We start from the raw sequence: 24682 nt of genomic DNA, 5'->3' as shown, positions 1-24682 counted from the left end.
ATTAGACATTCAATGAACTTTACGTCGGCACAAAAAATAAGATATTGCCATATCAAACTAAAAGAAAATGTTAATGAAAGTTTCAAAGCAAGAATTAATTCTAGAAAACTCAACAGAGCACAGAGCAACGGTGTGACTAATAACCCTGCCAGCAGTAAATTGCTAGATAAACAATACAATGAAAAAACAACAATGTCGCTATCAAAACTGGGTCGTAGACCACCTAGTCTCCGAACAATGAGAAGCGAGTGCGCTAACCACTGCGATAATAAGACAACCGTTTAACACTCATCACGAAATGTCGGTCTTGTATGGATCCGGAGTTATAAACATTTTCGATCTACCTTCAACTCATAGAGTCTTTTGGTCAACATAAACTTCTTAAAAACAAACTGCAGTAGTTGCATTGTAATAAATAAGCTTTTATTTAAAGGGGGCACACTAAAGGTTAATGCCAAAATATGCATTATCATAATAAACTCATATGACTTTAATGAGCAGAACAATAAAAAAAGTATATATGATATTAAAGTATATATCGTCACCGTAGTGCAATAACTCAATAACTGCATATAGAAATAGAACCAGATATTGAGTTCTTGCACTAAGGTGACGATATGATATTTTACAGAGAAAACATATAATCGATAACTAAGCGCTTTTTTAAAATGGGATATTTTGATCTTGTGTTGTGGGTAAAACTAGAGAACCCGTAGAGAACCTATCTGTCCGGCTTTGTGACCACCAACCAAACTCACACCAGCATGCACATGACGGGAATCGAGCCTGAGTAGCTCTGATGAGAAGCGAGTTCGCTTACCACTGCGTTAACAGGACAACCGTTAAACACTTGTCTCGCAATGTCGGTCTTGTATGGATCCGGAGTTGTAAACATTTTCTATCTACCTTCAACTCATAGAGTCATTCGGTCAACAGTAACTTCTTAAAAACAATCTGCAGTAGTTGCATCGTAACAAGTAAGCTTTAATTTATAGGGGCATACTAAAGGTTAGTGTCAAAATATTCATTATCATAAGAAACTCATTTGACTTAAATGAGCAGAACAAAAAAAAAGAATATATGATATTTTTACAGAGAAAACATATAATCGATAATTTAGCACTTTTTTAACATGGGAATTTTTGGTCATGTACATATTAAATAAAAGAAATATATAATAAAAGCTTTTATAGTTTGATACATAAATCATACGCTTTTTTGTTTGTTTTCATCATTTAGGCAAATGCGTTACAAATGATAATACATTAAATTGAAGAAAATGCATCGTATTATATTGTGCGCCTTAAAGCAAAAGCCCAAAAGTTTGCAGATGTTTTTGTTTTTTTTTTCAAATAATTATACATACTCATGATGGAATATCACACAATATGAAATGAGCACTGGATGCTTAAGCTAATGAATAACAAAAACCTTTTCATTAAGGAATTGCACCGTTTCATGTAGCCGGTGCAAGTTTTATTGTGTCGAGTTACATCACCTCTTATCACGAAAATCGCGGCATGGTGAATTAAAGCAAGAAAACAAAGCTTAGTTTAAATTACAACACTTCACATATTTTGTGGTTAATAATAAAGTATCCAATGTACTGATCTTGGTCTATCGAGTTCATTTACTTGTATAAAGACAAATGGGATAAACAGGGTGTTAGGCATGTTCCTATAGTAATTGAACCTGAATACTGCTGATAAAAGAAAAAGCAACTAGTCACTGCTTTTACACAGTCCATTTGAGAATTGATTACGTTTTAGACTTAAATTTAAACACATATAAATGTCAGTAGAGAAACATATTAGACTTAGCATTGCAGCAATCAAGCCCAATAGTCTTAACATGGACGACGGGTACCAAGTGTTCACAAGAGCTCACATTCGACATATTATGCTTAGTTGAGATAAATAAATAAAACAGCAAAATCATTTCGAGATAATGCTACTTTTATATAAATGTACACGTTTATACATACCAAGATTGATTAAATGTTCATGAATATAACAATTTAATATTAAACGTTATACATAAGTTGCTCTCAAACATCTAGTTTATTCCCTAAGTAACACCCTCACGTCGTGCAACGTTTCTGCCTACGACATATCAAGTATCAACAAATGTAAACATGCTGATGAAGTATTTATTTATTTGGGAAGGTTAAGTCAACAAAACTCATTGAAATTTAAGTGGTAAATGATTTAAACCGCTAAACATCCACAAACACATCAAAAGAGAATACACTCAACCTTCTATTATAGCCGGAGTAGTTTAATGTAATAGTTTTTTATTTAATATACATGCCAATTAATGTACAACTATCGCGTATTTACGTCCGTAACAATACAGTCAGTGTAAAAACAGAAGCTGACAAAAAGTGACATTGAATTTTAACAAAAAGTGTGAATATCTGAAAGGCACTGTTTTTCGTGAGAACTGAAATAGGATGTCAGATATATATGGGATTAAATACTACTTCACGTCTGCCTGAATGAGTCTCACAAAACTACAATTTTGCTGACTAATTTATTATATTTGGTAAAATGTAAAATGCATATGGCATGTATATAGAATAGAGTGTGAGACATTTTAGAGTGTTACTACGCATGCGTTTTGGCGCAGATCTTGCTATAAAAACATTGATATTACGAAAATAACCATCAAATCAAGTAAACAGAAAGTGAGATAAACAAATGAAATGCATCATTCAGTCTTATACATCGATCCAATTTGAGGAAACTAAGGTTTTTAACTTCCTGGAGGGCAATTATTAAGTTGACTAGCATGTTCAACTAGTTTTGGGAACATAAATAAGTCGACATATATACTTAATAAGTCAATACTATGACAACATGCCATGCTGTAACAAGTTATGTCGAAATTATATAAGACGACACCAATAAATGACCATAGCATCAGTACATATGGTATAATAATATATTACTCTTTCAAAGTTAAGGAGAGGAACCTTAATACTGCTGATACAAAATAAAGCAACGAGTCAGCGCTTGTCAACAATCCATTCAAGATCTACTTACTCTGGTGACTTTATTTTAGATAGATAAACACGTCCATCGAGATACACATTAGCCTCAAAACAAAAATCAAACAATAACAACTACAATGACAAGCACATTAGCCGAAACGCTGAACCTAGATTATGTCTTAAGGTAAAGTGATCGAAACACAAGTGACATATTTTCTACTACGCCTAATTAGAACATTCTTGAAAGAAGAAGACTTCACTATCCTGCGTCGCGTTCCCCTCTTAGCCTAGATTATGTCTAAAAGTAAAGTGATCGAAACACAAGAGACATATTTTCTTACAAACTACGCCTAATTAGAACATTCTTGAAAGAGGACGACTTTAAACCAGTTTTCTAAATTGTCCGATTAAACCTTATACACTATTATGCTATGCTTCATGTGTATATAAGGCAAATTGGCGAGGAAAATCTCGTTATCATATATAGTTAATGAGGCAGTTTCATTGGTTATGCAAGGTTCCATATCCTTTCCCGTAGAACGCTATTCTGACGAAGCCGGAATTGAACTGGGTTCGCCTTTTCAGTACAATGTTAGACAGCAGTCAATTCCACTCGGCCATGGAGGCGATTGGACACTATAGGGTAATTAAATATTATTTAATTCTAACATGCAAATTCATTAGAAGTGGAGTTGTCTCCCCTGCAGCATGCATATTTAGTAAATGAGATTTTGTCAGTTAATCATCCCACGGAATAACGGAATGAAGTACAGTGATTGCCGATGATGGTTTCCTGATACAGTACATATAAAATTATACCAAAAAGTGTCCGGATATTGGCAGTACAACGAAACATATTCCAGAAAGTATTGTATTAAGATGAATGTTGAAGAAAAGTCAAGAATACTATTGTTTTTAAATTGCTATGGCATAGATACCAAGGGGTCAGTAAACACATGTGCTAACCATTCAAAGAAATAAAGTCTCTTCAAGGCCCACCTTGGAGCGGGTTCTATATAAGTCTCTTCTTCCAGCTAAGTGAAAGTAACATCGTTTTTGTTAAAGACCTTTGAGCGAGTATGTCATATATTGCTATCCATGTTGCATTTTAAATTTTAGGTGTATTATTTATAATAAATCATTTACTATTAGTGTATGAATGTTCAATGTTAACTAGCTACTAACAAAAGCCATTTTTTCAGAATATTAAAACAGTTTGAACTGTTTAGTCAGGTCGACAATATACACGAATTTATCTAGGCTTTATGTCCTGCATTTTGAATCAGACTGTTCTCTCTTAAATGTTTGAACAGTGTTGTCTGTTATCCAACTGATAAAACATTTTTAGTGTTATCCAAAAGAAAATCTGTTAATAAAGTTTAGTTTTGCTAATGTGATACACGAGTGGTTCTTTTAAAGCAATTTTATACATCGACATATGCACAACAAGCACCTGGTGATCAAAAGAAGTCACATCATGGACATTCCATGCTTTATTGAGATGAATAAATGAAATAGTGGAATTGATGATAGCAATGTTTTATAATGTTTTGTTAATCAATGCCAAGATTGATACAATGTTTATGAATAAAAGTATAAAACGTAATATAAAAAGTATACAAAAATTACTTACCAATATCCAATTTATTTGCACATACACTTTGTGAAACACTTATCTGCCTTCGAAAAATAAAGTTCAATTGATCACAAACATGCTGATGTAGGATATATTTATTTAGGAACGAAGTCGACAAAGCACAATACAATCTACGTGCTAAATGATTTAAACCGCTAAACATTCACAAATACATCAAAAGAGAAAATACTCCAAATTCTATTATAGCTAGACTAGATTCATGAAATAGTTTCAGATTTAATATACAGGCCAATTTAAGTCCTTTAATCGCGTCCTCGTGTCCGTAACAATGCAGCGAGTGAAGCAAAAGAAGCTGACAAATACGACATTGAATCTGGACAAAAATAAAATGTGTGAATTTCTAAAATGTGTTTTTTTCGGTAGAACGTCAATGGGATTGCAAATACATATTGCATTAAAGGAACTAGACACCAGATGGTCCAAAAATTGTCCTCAAAACAAGACTAGAAATATCAATGGGCCGACAAAACAAGACTAGAAATATCAATGGGCCGATAATACATCATTGTTCATGACTAAAATAAAATTTTGTCGTTGTCTCAGCTGCGTTAACCCGTGTAAAGATAGAGCATAATGGTTTCCGAGTTTATAGTGTGTATATTTAGCATTTGAGAGTCACGTTATTATAACAGATATATATACCGACGCTACTTCTAAGTTAACTGGGATTAATGGGGTAGACAAACCTTCGAAAGATGCATGTATCGTAATCGATGTGAAACATCAGATCCAATACGTTATACACAATGATATCAACTCTATGCAAGTGTTTGTCAATTTTCTTTTTTCTTGCAGTACTATCATATGGAGTCTAGTACCTTTAATACTATTTAACGCCTTTCTAGCTGTGCATCACAAACTTAATCTCACAATGAATTGGTCAAAGTCCTTCGGACTCCACACACATTGACCAACCCAATTGCGTTCATACCCTGATAATGACATCAACCACGCAATTCATTCCTTAAATATGTGTACAGAAAAACGTATTATCAATAATTTAGCGTTTTTATAACATGGGATTTTTTGGTCATGTAGCCATTAATTAACAAAAATATATAATAAAGGCAGATATATTTTGATCTGCACATAAATCATATGCTTTTTTGTTTGTTTTTATCATTAAGGCAAATGCGTTAAAAATGATAATCCATGAAATTATAAAAATATTGCCTCGACCTATAGTGTGGGCCTTTAAGCAATCGCCAAAATGTTTGCGGATGAGTTCTTTTAAATAATTATACATACTCATGACGGAATATCGTCCAACATGAAATGAACACTGGAAGCTCAAGCTATTGTATTACTAAAACTTCTTCATGAAGGAATTGCATCGTTTCATGTAGCCGGTGCGAGTTTTATTGTGTCGAGTTACATCACCTCTTGTCACAAAAATCGTAGCATGGTAAATTAAAGAAGGAAAACAAAGCTTAGTATTACGTACAACACTTCACATAATTAAGTTACAATTTTCTGATCTTGGTCTATCGAGTTGATTTAATTGTAAATTGTCATCCTCATCATCATCATATTTTTTGAATAAGTTTTGACGGCGAAACCGTGAGCCATTATCTTTAAGGTAAAGGTCATACATCTGTGGCAGCGTATATGCTGATAAAGTGATGACATTGTCTTATCAAAATGTTTTGAACCGACTTGACGAGTTATAACTTCGAAATTATTTCGACTTGTTCATTCGTTAAATCGACGTTCTGTCGACTTATCAGGTTATCACGTAACTTTCAACTACTTTTAGCGACACAAGTAAGTCGACATATCCGCTTAATAAGTTAAAGAGTCGATAATACTTTGACAATGAGCCAAACTATAACACGTTAAGTCGACAAAATATAAGACGGCACCACTAGATGACCACAACGCCATTAAATATGGTAAAATGGAATAATACCCTTTCATAGTTGAAGAGAGGAAACTTAATACTGCTGATACAAAACAAAAGAACGATTCGGTGCTTGTCAACAATCCATTCAAGACCTTCTAACTCTGGTGACTTAATTTTAGTTAATAAACATGTACATCAAGATACACATTAGCTTCAAAACAACAATCAAGCAATTACAAGCACGTTAGCCGATACTTTTAGCCTAGATTATGTCTAAAAGTAAAGTGATCGAAACACAATAGACAAATTTTCTAACAAATTACGCCTGGTTAGAACAATTGTGGAAAAGAATACTTCACGCCAGTTTACTGCATCGTCGGATTCCTCCTATGCTATGCTGTGCTGTCTATCGTGGGTGAATTGGATAGATACATATCGTAATCAACAATACTTAATGAGGCAGTTTCATTGGTCTCGCAAGGTACCAGATTCTTCCCGTAGAAAACGTAGTTTCCCCTGCCGCATGCATATTCATTAAAACGAGATTTTGTCAGTAAATTGTCCCACGGTATTTATGACGTATAACGAAAGTACAGTGGTTGCCAACGGTGGTTTCCTGATACAGTACATATCAATTTATAGCAAAAAAGTCCGGGTATTAGCAGCACATGAAACATAGAAACATTGTCCCGGAACTATCGTGAAATGAGTGTTGATAAAAGTCAAGAAGACGATTGTAGTCAAAGTGCTAAAGCTAATATACAATGGGGTCAGACAAAGGCTTGTATTAACCACTCAAAGAAATCAAGTGTCTACAAGGTCTTCTCGGAGCGGGTTCAATATAACTCGCTTCTTCCAAACAAGTGCAAGTAACATAAACGGTTTTTGCTAAAGACCTTTGAACGAGTCTGCATTATAAACCGAATCTTAAGATCAATGCTGTATTTTGAATTTTAGATATATTATTTATAATTAATCATTTTCTATTTGTGTATGCATGTTCAATCTAGCTACTAGCGTAGCCTTTTTCAGAATATTAAAATTGTTTTAGCCGTTTAGCCAGGTCGACAATATCTTGGTCATGCTATACACGAATAACTAAGGTTTAGGTCCTGCATCTTGAATCAAACATTTTTATTTTAAATGCTATGCGCAACAGGTGTGTGTTATATCTAATTAATAAAGCTTTTTTTTATTGCTACCCAAAGGTCAATCAGTTTAAAAAGTTAAGTTTTGTTAATGTGATACACGAGTATGTCGTACTAAGCAGTTGTTTACATCGGAATATGCCCAACAAGCATCAGGTTATCAAAAGAAGTCACACTGGACATTCCATGTTTAATTGAGATAAATAAATAAAGTAGTGTAATTGAATTGAAATGGTAGTAATGTTTTAAAATGTTTTAGTTAATAAATGCCAACAATGATACAATGTTTTACAAAAAGTATACAGAAGTTACTAACCAACATCCAACAATTTATTTGCACATCCTTACACTATGGAAACACTTATCTGCCTTCGAAAAATAAAGTTCAATTTATCACAAACAAGCTGATGTAGGATATATTTATTAAGGAACGAATAGTCGACATAGCACAATACAATCAACGTGCTAAATGATTTAAACCGCTTAACATTCACAAATACATCAAAAGAGAAAATACTCCACATTCTATTATAGCTAGACTAGACTCATGAAATAGCTTCTGATTTAATATGCAGGCCAATTTATGTCCTATTATTGTGTCCTCACGTCCGTAACAATGCAGCGAGTGAAGCAAAAGAAGCTGACAAATAATACATGGAATCTTTACAAAATATGAATGAATTTCTAAAATGTATGTTTTCAGTAGAACATCAATGGGATTGCAAATATATATTGCATTAAAGGAACTAGACACCAGATGGTCCAAAAATCGATAAATTCAGCATGTCCTCAAAACACGACTAGAATTATCAATACGAAATAGGTTCAGGCTGATTATAAATCATTTCCATGATGAAAATAATATTTTGTCGCTGTTTCAGCTGAGTTTACCCGTTTAAAAATAGTGCATAATGGTTTCCCAGTTTATAGTGTGTATATTTAGCATTTGAGAGTCACGTGATTAATCAAAGATGATATCAACGCTATTTATAAGTGAGCTGGGATTAATGTGGTAGACAAACCTTCGAAAGATGAATGTGTCGTAATCGATGTGATACATCAGTAATAAGCATTCAATAAGTTATACACAATGCTATCAATTTTATGCAAGTGTTTGACAATTTTCTTTTTTCTTACAGTTGTATCATATGGAGTCTAGTCCCTTTAAATACTACTCCACGTCTGTCTGAATGTGCATCACAAACTTAATCTCACAATCAATCTGTAATATAATATCGTTTTATCAAAGTCATCATTAAAGCATGTGGTGTGCACGCAAAGAAAACAAAGTCAGACATCCTAGAGTGTAACGATGCAAGCACTTCGCCGCGTTTATTGTATTCCGGCATGGAAATACTACCCAGTGCTTATAATTTAGTTAATATGTATCGCTTAAAGGTAGATTTGAAAGTGTTTATAGAGTATACCCTCTTCAATTTAAAAAACTGCGCGCTTTAAATACAAATCAACTCTAGATTTATAATTGTAATGGTACCTTATAGTTACCGTATTTATGATAATTGCAACAAGCCAAAATTGTTATTGTTCGTTTTTTGATTTTGATTCTGATGTTTAAATCTCCTGCGAGATGCTTTGGAAACAATACGTTGCCATTTCCATTACATTATTTTTACTGGTATTTTATATTTATTTATTTTATTTATTTATTTTTTAAATTTGTTTTATTTATTCATATTTTTGGAGGGAAAGGGTTAGGTTTTTGCTCAAAGTAAAAGTTTTATAGTTAATGTACATGTTGCAATCATTTAATTACTATTAAAACAATGTTGGTTTCAAACACGTCATAAAGTGGGGGGTCATGGCAACGTAACTGCCGTCCGAAAAATGACTAATAAATGTATCTTTGTGAGAAAAGTTGGATAGGAAAATTAAAATCAAAACACCTGGTTATGGTCAAGACAAGTTAACTGTCAAAATCTAGTAACAACGCATATAAACATTGCCTGAAATCATCTTCCCACCATTGACAACCGCAATATAAATTTTTACTGACAAAAACACAAATTTTAATAAAATAACAGCGATGGAGGTTTCACTCATTTTGTATTAATTCGGCTACAGCGACAAAACAAATGAAGAAAAATAGATACGTAAAATTCCTTTTTAAGTGATAACTTGTTAAGGTAGTATGTATCAACAATGTTTTTGCTTGTCATGGTGTCAGAGCGAACAAGAAAATCACTATGGTTTACGTATCCTTCGAATCAAACTGTTAAGACACTGACATTTTGCATTTACAATGTAAATAAAAAGTGCGCAAGATAGAATGCTACTTTGATAAATACAGACGAATTAAAATATGAAATAAGAATTCATGTTTCATATGACACATTTTCTCTTGAATTATGCAGTTCAACTGCGATAGTTTAAAAAGAAAAACGATACAGCGTATTGATAAAATGATATGTCTTGTTACACCAATGCAGTGCAGTTGCTATACTTTGGAAAAATAAACATAGTGTGCATGTTGTAAATGATATGATATGTGTTGTTTAGCCAATGTAGTTAAGTTGCAATGCTATGGAAATAACATACCAGTGCATGTGGTAAATGATATTTCTTGTTTTGTCAATGTAATTTAGTTGCAATGCTATGGAAATAACATACCAGTGCATGTTGTAAATAATATTTCTTGTTTAGTCAATGTAGTTAAGTTGCAGTGCTATGGAAACAACCTGACAGTGCATGTTTTAAATGATATTTCTTGTTTAGTCAATGAAGTTTAGTTGCAATGCTATGGAAACAAAATGACAGTGCATGTTGTAATTTATATTTCTTGTTTAGTCAATGGAGTTAAGTTGCAGTGCTATGGAAACAACATGACAGTGCATGTTTTAAATGATATTTCTTTTTTATCAATCTAGTTAGGTTGTTTGAAGTATACTGACAATAAAATAACAATGATTGCTTTAAATAGTATGTGCTGTTTTGTCAATATAGTTATGTTATGACAGTGGTTGTTATAAATGGAATGTGTTGTTTAGTTAATGCAGTTATGTTGCGGTACTATAAAAAGAAAATAACAGTCGACTGTGCATGTTTTAAGTGATATGTGTTGTTTTGTCAATGTTGTTTAATTAGTGTGCTATGTTGTTTTGTCAATATTGTTATGTTGCTGTGCTATACTAAAATGGCATGACAGTGGTTGTTTTACATGGAATGTGTTATTTTGTCAATGCAGTTTTGTTGCGGTCCTAAAGAAATAAACTAACAGTTTATCTTTTGAACGATACGTGGTTTTATTTCAATGCAATGAAGTTGAGATAGTATGAAACAATTTTGACAGCGCATGTTTTAAATATTAAACAAAATTCAATTAAAATTAAAGCGATGAAAGTAAGTTGACACTTATTATTTATTAATTCGCAAAAGCGGCAAAAAATGAATACAAATTGGATACGTAACATTCCTTCTTAAATTACTACTTGTTAAGGTAATTTGTATCAACAATGGTTTTGCTTTCCATGATGTCACAGCGAACAAGATTCTCGTTGTGGTTTAAAGTTCTGTCAAAGAAAAACCCTGAAGACACAGACATTCTACACTTAAACTGTGACTACAATAAATACCCAAGATATAATGCTGATTTGGCAAAAGCTGATTATCTCATTTGTGTTTGTCAATGTCTTTCAGCAGAAAACTAATTGTACTTTTTATCTGCAATTACTTATGCAGTTCAACAGCGATAGTTGAAAAGAAAATAACAGTGCACGTTTTAAGTAATAAGCGTTATTTTGCCTTAGCGGTGCTATTAAAATATACAAAACAATGCATGCTTTAAATGATATGTGTTGTTTTGCCAAATGCAGTTCATTCGCGATACTTTGATAAAAACAAAAACATTGTATGTTTTAAATGCTTTGTTGTTGTTTTTACTCAAAGTGAATCAGTTACAGTCATAAAAGAAGAAAGTAACAGTGCCTGTTTTAAATAATATGTGTTGTTTTGCCAATGCAGTTCAGTTGAGGTACTATGAAAAAAGTGCAGGTTTTGAATGGTATGTGTTGTTTTGTCAAACCAGTTCAATTGTGGTACTATGCCAGACAAACAACAGTGCATGCCTTAAATGATAAGTGTTATTTGATTAAGGCAGCTTATTTGCGGTTATATGCAAAACAAACAACAGTCCATGAATGAAATAATAACTGTTGCTTTGTCAATGCAGTTTCGTAGCGGTACTATCAAATACAAATGACAGTTCATGTTTTAAATGATATTTGTTGTTGTTGTTGTTTTTTCAAAGTATTCAATATGCTTGGAATATTGTCCTGTAACTCATGTAACTATAATGGGAGAAGGGTTACAAAATTCGAAGCTCTCATTTTATGGGCCGATTTTTGGCACTAATTGGAATTGCATCGTTTCATGTAGCCGGAGCGAGTTTTATTTTGTCGAGATACAACACCTTTTATCAAGACAATCGTGGCATGGTGAATTAAAGGTGGTTTATAATTAAATATCCAACGTCATAAACGTGGTCTATCGAGTTAAATTACTTGTACAATGCTAATTGGATACACAGCTGTCGTATGATGAGTCATCATCATCATCATCATCATCATCATCATCATCATCATCGTTATCATCTTTTTTTAATTGTCAAGTCGGCATAAAATAAGAGATCAGTACATATGAGGCATGCTGCTATAGTTATTGTTAACACAAGACAAAGCAACTAGTCACTGCCGGTCAGCAAACCATTTTAGACTTACTTATGTGTTTCACATATATTTTAATAAATTAATACCTATTAAGTTATAAACGTCAGTAGATAAACATACAAGCCTTAGAACAGCAACAAAACGATCACAATTACATGGACAATCCCAGTTACCTTTACATTTCAACAAGATGTTGTTTAATTGCATCAGCATCAGTCCACAAGAGACAGCGTACCTAGCCAGCCATGTATGATTTGAACATTCTCAGTGGAAGTTGACTGCATGCCAGTTTCCGAAACCGTTTCCAACCCAAATTGCAAAGGAGACTAGCAGTTCAAAGAATAAAGTAAAGAGGATATTGATAGAAGTCATGTAAACTAGTGTAGTCAAAGCTCAACGGCCTAGGTATCTAGTGGTCAGGATATAGACGTGCGTAAACAATGCAACGTAATCAAACCTCTATATTCCTTTAGTGAATCATCATTTACCAGCTATATTATGCCAATATTTTCAATTTTAGGCCAAGCCTTGTTTTCACTGTATTTGAATCGTTTCTCCAAGTCATTAGTCATGCTATACATGAATATCTCAGCTTCAGGTTCTTCATCTTGAATCAGAACGTTTTTGGTTTTTGTCGCCATGCAAGACGGAGAGTTGTGTGTAAAACTATTGTTAAAAATCACTTGTCTTGCAACCACAAGAATATTTGTGTTTCCTAATAAAATGAATGTTAATCAAGTTTGGTTTCTATACGGCGATATACTAGCATGTCCTTTTTATCAAATATTATATATCGACATATGGGCCACGGGCAACAGGTGATCACAAGAGCTTACATTGCGCATATATTGCTTAGTTAAAATATATAAATGAAACAGCAGTATCATTTTGAAATAATACATTAATTCCATATCAATGTATAGGTTTATACATGCCAAGATTGATAAAAGTTCATGAATATAATAATTAAATGTTAAATGCTATACAGACGTTACTTTCGAACATCTGGTTAATTCCCGCGCTAACACCCTCACACTTTGTCTAACGAATATCTGCTTTCGAAAAATAAAATTCGTTAAAATGAAAACGTGCTGATAACGATAAGCCGCTAAACATCTACAAAATACATCAAAAGAGAAAAAAACTCAACCTTCTATTATAGCTGAAGTAGCTTCATGACATAGTTTCTTATCAAGTATATAGGCTGATTTCAGAACAGCTATCGCATATTTACGTCCGTTACAATACAGCGATTGTAGCAACAGAACCTGCCAAAAAATTACATTGAATCTTGACGAAAAAGTGTGAAAAATACCTGAAAAATATTTTTTTCGTTTGAACCTCAATGGGGTGGCAGATAAATATTTGTTTAAATACTATACCACTACATCACAAAATCAATTTCACGATGAATCTGTTATACAATATTATTTACTTAGTCATTATTTTTGGTATAATTCAAAATGCATGTGGCTTGCATGTAAAGAGAGAATGTTAGACAACCTAGAATATTACCAAGCGTGCATTTTGGCACGTTTTTTTAGATCTGGCATGAAGTTGCTATCAAAATCATTAAAATTACAACTTAAACTAACAAAGCCAAGTAAAAGGGAAGACAAATTTCTAAAACGATAATGCATCTTTCCATCTTATATATCGATCAAATTTGAGGAAACTTGGAGGGCTAATGATCTAAACAGTCACAAACCATTTCTTATTTTGACTTAAGTCAATATGGTAATAACCGGGCGAGAGGGGTTATGTTCTAACTGTTAAAAATGTTGAGAGAGATTTGTGGAAATACCAAAGAGGCAGTGACGTTGCTATGACCGGCCTTTTATATTTTCAAACCAGAAGAATACTTGGAGGAGTAAACTGGTTATTTTTGTTGATACGGAGGATTCTATGATTTGTTTACATATTGAATTCATTTGGGTATGGGTTTTGGCGTTGTAATAAGGGTCGCGACAACGTTATTAAGATAAATAATAGCACTGTGCAAGACGTTTGACGAGCAAATTAAAAGGAAACAACACATGATTATGGTCCAGACATCTCTACAGAATCTAGTAGCGACACAAATTAGTATCGTATGCAATCATCTTGTCACCATTAACACCACAACATAAATTTCAACTAAAAATATCAAATTAACAAAACCAATTTGTAATTTAAATCACATGGATGGAGTAATGTTGTTATTTATGTCTTTCATTAAATTGGCTAGAGTGGCAATAATGAAGACAAACACGAATACGTTTTATTCTTTCTTAAGTGACTAATTGTTTATGTAATCTATTTCAACAATGCTTTTGCTTGGCATGATGTAAGGGCGAACAAGATATCATGATTGTTTTACTTGAATTTATTTTATAATGCTTGTGAAGATAGTTATATTAACTAAGTCTCAGTCACTCTCGTTGGCGCGATGTTGCACGAGAGTAAAGCGCGAACCCGTAGAAAACCTATCTGTCCGGCTTGGTGACCACCGATCAAACTCACTACCTCATGCACAGGCCGGGAATCGAACCCGAGTAGCCTTGATGAGAAGCGAGTGCACTAACCACTGCGATAACAGGACAACCATCTAACATTTATCACGCAATTTCACGCAAATTAAAAACAGACTGCAGTAGTTGCATTGTAACAAGGAAACTTTAATTTAAAGGGGCACACTAAAGGTTAATGCCAAAGAAATCCATTATCATGTTTAGCTCATTTGTCTTTAAAGATCAAAACAATAAAAAAACATATATGATATTTGTACAGAGAAAACATATTATCGATAATTTAGCGCTTTTTTAACATGGGAATTTTTGGTCAGGTAACTATGAATTAAAATAATTATATAATTAAGGCTGATATATTTTGATCTGTACATAAATTATACGCTTTTTGTTTGTTTTCATAATTAAGGCAAATGGATTAAAATGCATTAAATTATAAAAAAAATGCATCGGCCTATATTGTACACCTTTAAGCTAACGCCCAAATGTTTGCCGATGAGTTTTGTTTTTAATACTTATACATTCTCATGACGAAATATCACCCAACATGAAATGAGCATTGGATGCTCAAGCTATTGTAATACAAAAACTTTTTCATTAATGAACTGCATCGTTTCATGTAGCCGGTGCAAGTTTTATTGTGTCGAGTTAAATCATCTCTTATCACGACAATCTTGGCATGGTGAATTAAAGAAGGAAAACAAAGCTGTGTTTTAATTAAAACACTTCACATATGTTGTGGTTTATAATTAAGTATCCAATGTACTGATCTTGGTCTATCGAGTTCATTTACTTGTACAAAGACAAATGGGATACACAGGGTGTTAGGCATGTTCCTATAGTAATTGAACCTGAATACTGCTGATAAAAGAAAAAGCAACTAGTCACTGCTTTTACACAGTCCATTTGAGAATTGATTACGTTTTAGACTTAAATTTAAACACATATAAATGTCAGTAGAGAAACATATTAGACTTAGCATTGCAGCAATCAAGCCCAATAGTCTTAACATGGACGACGGGTACCAAGTGTTCACAAGAGCTCACATTCGACATATTATGCTTAGTTGAGATAAATAAATAAAACAGCAAAATCATTTCGAGATAATGCTACTTTTATATAAATGTACACGTTTATACATACCAAGATTGATTAAATGTTCATGAATATTTTTTTTATATTAAACGTTATACATAATTTACTTTCCAACATCTAGTTTAATATTCCCAAAGTAACCCCCCACAATTTGTTCAACGTATATTTTCCTTCGACATATAAAGTACCATCAAATGAAAACAGGCTGATGAGGTATTTATTTATTTGGGAAGGTTTAGTCAACAAAACTCATTGAAATTTAAGTGGTAAATGATTTAAACCGCTAAACATCCACAAATACATCAAGAGAATACACTCAACCTTCTATTATAGCCGGAGTAGCTTAATGCAATAGTTTTTGTTTATTTAATATAAAAGCCAATTTAAATACAACTGTCGTGTATTTACGTCCGTAACAATACAGTCAGTGTAAAAACAGAAGCTGACAAAAAGTGACATTGTATCTTGAAAAAAAGTGTGAATACCTGAAAGGTACATTATTTTTGTAAGAACCGAAATGGGATGACAGATCTATATGGGATTACATACTACTTCACGTCTGTCTGAATGAGTATCACACAAGTACAATATTGTTTACTAATTCATAATATTTGGTAAAATGTAATATGCATGTATCTTTGCATATAAAGACAAAGTGTCAGGCCTAGAGTGTTAACACGCGTGCATTTTTGCTACCTATACCATTAAAATTACGAGTATAACTATCACTTCAAGTTAAAAGGAAGTCAATATCTAAAAAACACTGAAATGCATTATTCAGTCTTATTTATCGATCCAATCTGAGGAAAACTAGGCTTTCAACTTCGTGGAGGGTAAACATCAAGTCGACTAGCCTGTTCAACAAGTTTTGGCGACACAAGAAAGTCGACATAACCGCTGAATAAGTGAATAAGTCGACAAATCTTTGCCAACATTATATAAAAAGAAACCACAAAATGACCACATCATTATTACATATGGTATAATAGTATAATACCCTTCCATAGTTGAGGAGAGGAACCATAAAACTGCTGAAACAAAACAAAACAACAAGCCAGTGCTTGTCAACAATCCATTTAATGCCTACTTACTCTGGTGACTATCTATTTTAGATAGATAAACACGTCCATCGAGATACACATTAGCCTCAAAACAAAAATCAAACAATGACAACTACAATGACAAGCACATTAGCCGATACTCTTAGCCTAGATTATGTCTAAAGGTAAAGTGATCAAATCACAAGAGACTCATTTTCTTACAAACTACGCCTGGTTAGAACATTCTTGAAAGGAGAAGACTTCAGTGTCCTGCGTCGCGTACCCCCGATATACTACTAGGCTATGCTTCGCTGTGTACCGTGTGCAAATTTGCTAAGAAATCTCATAATAATGAATCATTTATGAGGAAGTGTCATTGGTCCCGCAAGGTCCAAAATCCTTTCCCGTAGAAAACTAATCTGGCAAAGCTGGAATTGAACAGGGTTCGCAATTTCAGTATAAGTTTAGCCAACAGTCAAGGGAGGCTACTGGACACTTCGGAATAATCAATTAAGGAATGAATTGCGGGGTTGATGTCATTATCGGGGTATAAACGCAATTGGGTTGGTCAACGCATACTTTGACCAACCCAACTGCGTTCATATCCCCGATAATGACATCAACCCCGCTATTCATTCCTCATATTTACACCAATAGTCCATTATTTCATTCAAGAATTGTTAAAAAAACTACTTCATTTCATTTAAGAAAACCTTTCAGTAATCCGTTCTTACCCATTCGGTAAATAGAATGACCCGACAATAACCGGAAACATTTTTTTTTTCAAATGATGTCACAATAACGCGGGAAAAAATCAACCACTTAAAATCACTTTAAAACGTAAAAATTGAAACACTTCTGGCACCAATATATTTAAAATATAATAAACTAACATTTTCTAAAATGTTGATCTATATTTTACGGGACCTGCTGACTCAATACAATTAATAACAAGATCAATAGCTTTCATGTATATTGTTATGCAATGAATTACGATCCGAACATATCCGAAGATGTTGCGTTCATCGATTGATGAACGCAATTGCCGCAAGGCAGTTCATTTAAAGAATGGAAGTTGAGGTGTAAATATGCTTATTTTAATTGTATCATACAAACTAATTTGAGGAGGAGTTGTTTCCCCTGCCGCATGCATATTCATTAAAACGAGATTTTGTCAGTAAATTGACCTACGGAATTCATGAAGTATAACGGAATTACATACATTGTTTGCCGACGTTGGTTTTCTGAAACAGAACATACAAATTTCTTGCAAAAAGTGTCCGGATATTAGCTATACAATGAAACAAAGAAACATAGTTCCGGAAGTATTGTAAAACGAGTATTGATAAAAGTAAAGAAGGCGAATGTAGTCAAAGTGCTAAAGCTAAGATACCATGGGGTCAGACAAAGACATGTGTTAGCCAATCAAAGAAATCAAGTGTCTACAAGGTCCTCCTTGGAGCGGGTCCAATATAAGCCACTTCTCCCTACCAAATGAAAGAACCATAAACGTTTTTGTTTGAGATTGTCTGCATTATATTGCTATCTTAAGATCAATGTTGTGTTTTAATTTTAGATATATTATTTATAATTAATCATTTTATATTTGTGTATGAATGTTCAATGATATCTAGCTACTAACAAAGCCTTTTTCAGAATATTAAAATAGTTTGAACCGTTGAGTCAGGTCGACAATATCCTGGTCATGCTATACACGAATACGCTACGCTTTAGGTCCTGCATCTTAAATCAAACCGTTTTCTTTTAAATGCTATGTGAAACAGAGTTGTGTGTTATCTAACTTATAAAACGTTTTATTGCTACCCACAGTACAATCTATTTATAAAGTTAAGTTGTTTTGTTAATGTGATACACAAGTATGTGTTATTAAGCAGTTTTATACATCGACATATGGACAGCAAGGACCAGGTGATCAAAAGAAGTCACATTGGACATTCCATGCTTAATTGAGATGAATTAATGAAACACTGTAATTGTATTGAAATAATAGTAATGTTTTTATAATGTATTAGTTAATCAACGCCAAAATTGATACAATGTTTATAAATAAAAGTATAAAACGTAATATAAAAGTATACAGAAGTTACTTACCAACATCCAATTTATTTGCACATACTCACACTTTGTGAAACACTTATCTGCCTTCGAAAAATAAAGTTCAATTTATCACAAACATGCTGATGTGGAATATATTTATTTAGGGACGAAGTCGACAAAGCACAATACAATCTACGGGCTAAATGATTTAAACCGCTAAACATTCACAAATACATCAAAAGAGAAAATACTCCAAATTCTATTATAGCTAGACTAGATTCATGAAATAGTTTCTGATTGAATATACAGGCCAATTTAAGTCCTTTAATCGCGTCCTCATGTCCGTAACAATGCAGCGAGTGAAGCAAAAGAAGCTGACAAATACGACATTGAATCTGAACAAAAATAAAATGTGTGAATTTCTAAAATGTAGTTTTTTCGGTAGAACATCAATGGGATTGCAAATACATATTGCATTAAAGGAACTAGACACCAGATGGTCCAAAAATGGACAAATAAATTATGTCCTCAAAACAAGACTAGAAATATCAATACCAGCTAGTATGAGGACGAAAATACATAATTTTCCATGATTCAAATAATATTTTGTCCCTGTCTAACCTGAGTTTATCCGTTTAAACATAGCGCATAATGGTTTTCCAGTTTATAGTGTGTATATTTAGCATTTGAGCATTATTACAGATATATATACCGACGCTCTTTCTTAGTTAACTGGGATTAATGTGGTAGACACACCTTAGAAAGATACATGAGTCGTAATCGATGTGATACATCAGTAATAAGCATTCAATAAGTTAGACACAAAGATATCAATTTTATGCAAGTGTTTGACAATTTTCTTTTTTCTTGCAGTTATATCATATGGGGTAAAGTCCCTTTAAATACAACTTCACGTCTGTCTAACTGTGCATCACAAACTTAATCTCACAATGAATCTGTAATATAATATCGTTATCAAAGTCATCATTAATGCATGTGGCGTGCACGCGAAGAAAAGAAAGTCAGACATACTAAAGTTAAACGATGCAAGCACTTCGGCGCGTTTATTGTAATCCGGCATGCATATACTACCCAGTGCTTACAATTTAGTTAATATCTATTACATGTATTAAAAGGTAGATTTGAAAGATTTGAAAGTGTTTATAGCGAATACTCTCTTCAATTTTAACAAAACCTGCGCGCTTTAAATACAAATCAAGACTAGAATTTTAATTGTAATGTTACCTTATAGTTACCGTATTTATAATAAACGCAAGAAGCATATATTGTAATTGTTCGTGTTTTGAATTTGATTTTAAATCTCTTCGGAGAAGTTTTTGGAAACAATACGTTGCCATTCCCATTATATTTGTTGTTGTTTTTTTTTAAATTGAAATACAATTTAAAGGGCGGTGTGAATGGGTTAGCACTTGATTTTTTTGTTAATTATTGATATATTTTTATTATCTATTTCGGTGCGTGGGAGGGAGGTACTGATTGTTTATTTTAAAACTAAATGTTCTATAATTAATGTACATGTTGCAATCATTTATCGTCCAGGACTAATTGCTTTTGTATTTAAAACAATCTGGGTTGCATAGAGGTCATAAGGTGGGTGGATCATGGCAACGTAACTGCCGCCTTTTGAAAAAAAGACTAATAAATGCATCTTTGTGATAATGGTTGTCTAGTAGCAACATAAATTATCATTGCCTGAAATCATCTTGCCATCATTGACAACCGCAATATAAATTTAAACTGACAAAAATTACAAATTTTAATTAAAGCAAAAGCGATAAAAGGTCAGTTGTCATTCATTTTGCATTAATTCGACTACAGCGACAAAACAAATGAAGAACAAATTGATACGTAACATTCTTTCTTACTTAGTTACTTGTTAAGGTAATTTGTATCAACAATGTTTTTGCTTGTCATGGTGTCAGAGTGAAGAAGATAACCCGTATGGTTTAGGTATCCGTCAAATCAAACTATGTAGACACTGACATTTTGCATTTACAATGTAATTAAAAAGTACACAATATAGAATGCCGCTTTGATCAATACAGATGAGCTGAAATTCTTTAAATAGGAAATAGAATTTATGTTTTATATGACACATTTGTCTTGACTTAGGCAGTTCAACTGCGAAAGTTTAGAAAGGAAAAAACAACAGTGTATGTATAAAGTAATATGTTTTGTTACATCAATGCAGTTGCTGTACTATGGAAAATAAAACTTAGTCACTGTGCATGTTTCAAATGATATGATATGAGCTGCGTCGCGCGATTTTGGACCTTCGGACATATATTTGCTATTACAATGTTTTAAGGTATTTGAATGAAATTATATTTCAGGAAGATATTCTGAAAATTTCATGATGATATCACTTAAATTGCGTAAGACACGTGCTTACAATTAAGACCATGTATTGCACATTTTGAATTCTAAATTTGAAGTCATTCAAATGACGTCGTTACGAAAGCACATTATTCAAATGACGTGCAAAATTAACGTATCAATATCACATTTAGCTTATAATTTAAATTCTTTTCTTATCATTGAATCTTCAATGACCATAAATTAAGATAAAAACAATGGATCAGTTTTGTATTTTAAATACATTTGGCAGTTTTAAACACAGACTATTAATGCAGGCAAAATATGTCGGGACGAAATCCATGGTTGCTATGGAAACATGAGTAAACCAATGGTCATAAATTGTCGAGAAAATGACGCACCAATAACAAACCTCAAAAAGAAAGAAGTTTGGAAGAAATTGATTAACATAGAAAAATCATTATTTTTTGGCATTTTTTGTTATTGATTATTTCATTTGTAATATTTATGTCCGAAGGCCCAAAATCGCGCGATGCGGCTCATGTGTGTTATTTAATCAATGTAGTTAAGATGCAGTGCTATAGAAATAACATACCAGTGCATGTTTTAAATGGTATTTCTTGTTTCTTCAATGTAGTTTAGTTGCTGTGCTAGACTGAAAAAATATGACAAAATATAGTTCTTGTTTTGTCAATGTAGTTAAGTTGCAGTGCTATAGAAAAAGCATACCAGTGCATGTTTTAAATGGTATTTCTTGTTTCTTCAATGTAGTTTAGTTACAGTGCTATGGACATATCATAACGGTGCATGTGTTAAATGATATGTGTTGTTTAAGCAGTGTAGTTTAGTTTCAGTGCTATCAAAATAACATGACAGTGTATGTTTTAAATTATATTTCTTGTTTTTTAATGTAGTTAAAAAAAAATTGTACTACACTGACAATAACATGACATTGATTGCTTTAAATGTTTTGTGTTGTTATGTCCATGCATTTAAGTTGCGGTAACAAACAGTTTTATTTTGATATTTGGTTTTATTTTATTACAATGCAGTCGTGTTACTATGAAAACAATTATAAAAGTGCTTGTTTTAAATATCATACAAAAAAAAACTTTAATTATAATTACAGCCATAAAAGTTAAGTTGTCACTTATTATTCATTAAATTTGCTAAAGGGGCAAAAAATGAAGACACATTGGATACGTTACATTCCTTCTTAAATTTTAACTTGTTAAGGTAATTTGTATCAACAATGTGTTTGCTTTCCATGATGTCAAAGGGAACAAGATCCTCGATGTGATTTAAAGTTATGTCAAAGGAAAGCCATTGAGACACTAACATTTCGCACTTAAACTGTGAATACAATGAATACCCAAAATATGATGCTGATTTGTCAAATTCTGATTATCTCATTTGTGTTTGTCAATGCATTTCAGCAGAAATGAATTGAACGGGAAATTTAATCGTATTTTTTATGTGAAAGTAATTATGCACATCTTATCACGACAATCGTGGCATGGTGAATTAAAGAAGGAAAACAAAGCTTAGTATTAATTACAACACTTCACATATTTTGTGGTTTATAATTAAGTATCCAATATATTGATCTTGGTTTATCGAGTTAATTTACTTGTACAACGCTAATTGGATACACAGCTGTTTTAAGCCGTATGCTGATGAGTCATCATCATCATCATCATCATCATCATCAATCATCATCATCATCATCATCATCATCATCGTTATCATCTTGTTTTTAATTGTCAAGTCTGCATAAAATAAGAGATCAGTACATATGAGACATGTTGCTATAGTCATTTCTGACACAATATATATGCAAAAAGCTACAGAAACATGCTCAGTAGCAAAAAGTTTAAACATAAACCCGATTTAGTGGCAATGGGCAAACGCCAAAGACATAGAACACAAATTCACAAACAAGAAACATAGAACACCACAAAACTCTACAAACAGCACAGTGCATAAATACTATATACATATATATATATATTTATGTGCCAAAACCTCACTCTTATCCCAACAATTCTTAATAAAGATAAAAAGGAAGACAAAACAACTGGTCACTGCCTGTCCATTTTAGACTTACTTATGTGTTTTACACATATTGAAATAAATTAATACCTATTAAGTTATAAACGTCAATAGAGAAACATACAAGCCTTAGAACAGCAACAAAACAATCACAATTACATGGACAAGCCCAGTTACCTTGACATTTCAACAATATGTTGTTTAAATGCATCAGCATCAGTCCACAAGAGACAGCGTACCTAGCCAGCCATGTATGGTTTGAACATTCTCAGTGGAAGTTGACTGCATGCCCATTCCGAAACCGTTTCCAACCCAAATTGCAAAGGAGACTAGCAGTTTAAAGAATAAAGTAAAGAGGATATTGATAGAAGTCATGTAGACTAGTGTAGTCAAAGCTCAACGGCCTGGGTGTATAGGGGTCAGGCTATAGACGTGCGTAAACAATGCAACGTAATCAAACCTCTATATTCCTTTTTTGAAGACCTTAAGTGACTTATCATTCATCAGCTATCTTATGTCAATATTTTCAAGTTGAGGCCAAGCCTTGTTTTCACTGTATTTGAATCGTTTCTCCAAGACGTTAGTCATGCTATACATGAATATCTTAGCTTCAGGTTCTTCATCTTGAATCAGAACGTTTTTTGGTTTTTTGTCGCCATGCAAGACGGAGAGTTGTGTGTAAAACTATTGTTAAAAATCACTTGTCTTGCAACCACAAGGATATTTGTGTTTCCTATTGGAAATTTATGTTAATCAAGTTTGGTTTCTATACGGCGATGTACTAGCATGTCCTTTTTATCAATAGTATGCATCGACATATGGGCCACGAGCAACAGGTGATCACAAGAGCTTACATTGCGTATATATTACTTAGTTAAAATATATAAATGAAACAGCAGTATCATTTTTAAATAATACATTAATTCCATATCAATGTATATGTGTATACATGCCAAGATTGATAAAATTTCATGAATAAAAGAATTTAATGTTAAACGCTATACAGACGTGACTTTCGAACATCCGGTTAATTCCCATGGGAACACCCTCACACTTTGTGCAATGAATATCTGCTTTCGAAAAATCAAGTTCGTTAAAATGAAAACATGCTGATAACGATATATTTTTTCATTTATTTAGGAAGGAATAGTCGACATAAAGCATTAAAATGTAAGTGCTAAATAAATTAAGCCGCTAAACATCCACAAAATATATCAAAAGAGAAAATACTCAAGCTTCTATTATAGTTGAAGTAGTTTCATGACATAGTT

General features: G+C 32.8%; 1 protein-coding gene across 1 annotated transcript in view; it reads right to left on the bottom strand.

Moving 5' to 3' along the window:
• Positions 1-19095, bottom strand: part of LOC128213615 (collagen alpha-1(I) chain-like) — a 257574-nt gene extending 238479 nt beyond the window's left edge. The window contains exon 1 of the mRNA XM_052919564.1: positions 19077-19095. The gene's annotated coding sequence lies outside the window, so the exon portion shown is untranslated. The remainder of the gene's footprint in view (positions 1-19076) is intronic.
• Between the last annotated feature and the right edge of the window lie 5587 nt (positions 19096-24682).

The sequence above is a fragment of the Mya arenaria genome, chromosome 13, assembly GCF_026914265.1.
Source record: "Mya arenaria isolate MELC-2E11 chromosome 13, ASM2691426v1".
Taxonomy (NCBI): Eukaryota; Metazoa; Mollusca; class Bivalvia; order Myida; family Myidae; genus Mya; species Mya arenaria.
The sequence above is the reverse complement of the archived record's forward strand: the minus strand, read 5'-3'. Positions and strand labels throughout refer to the sequence as shown.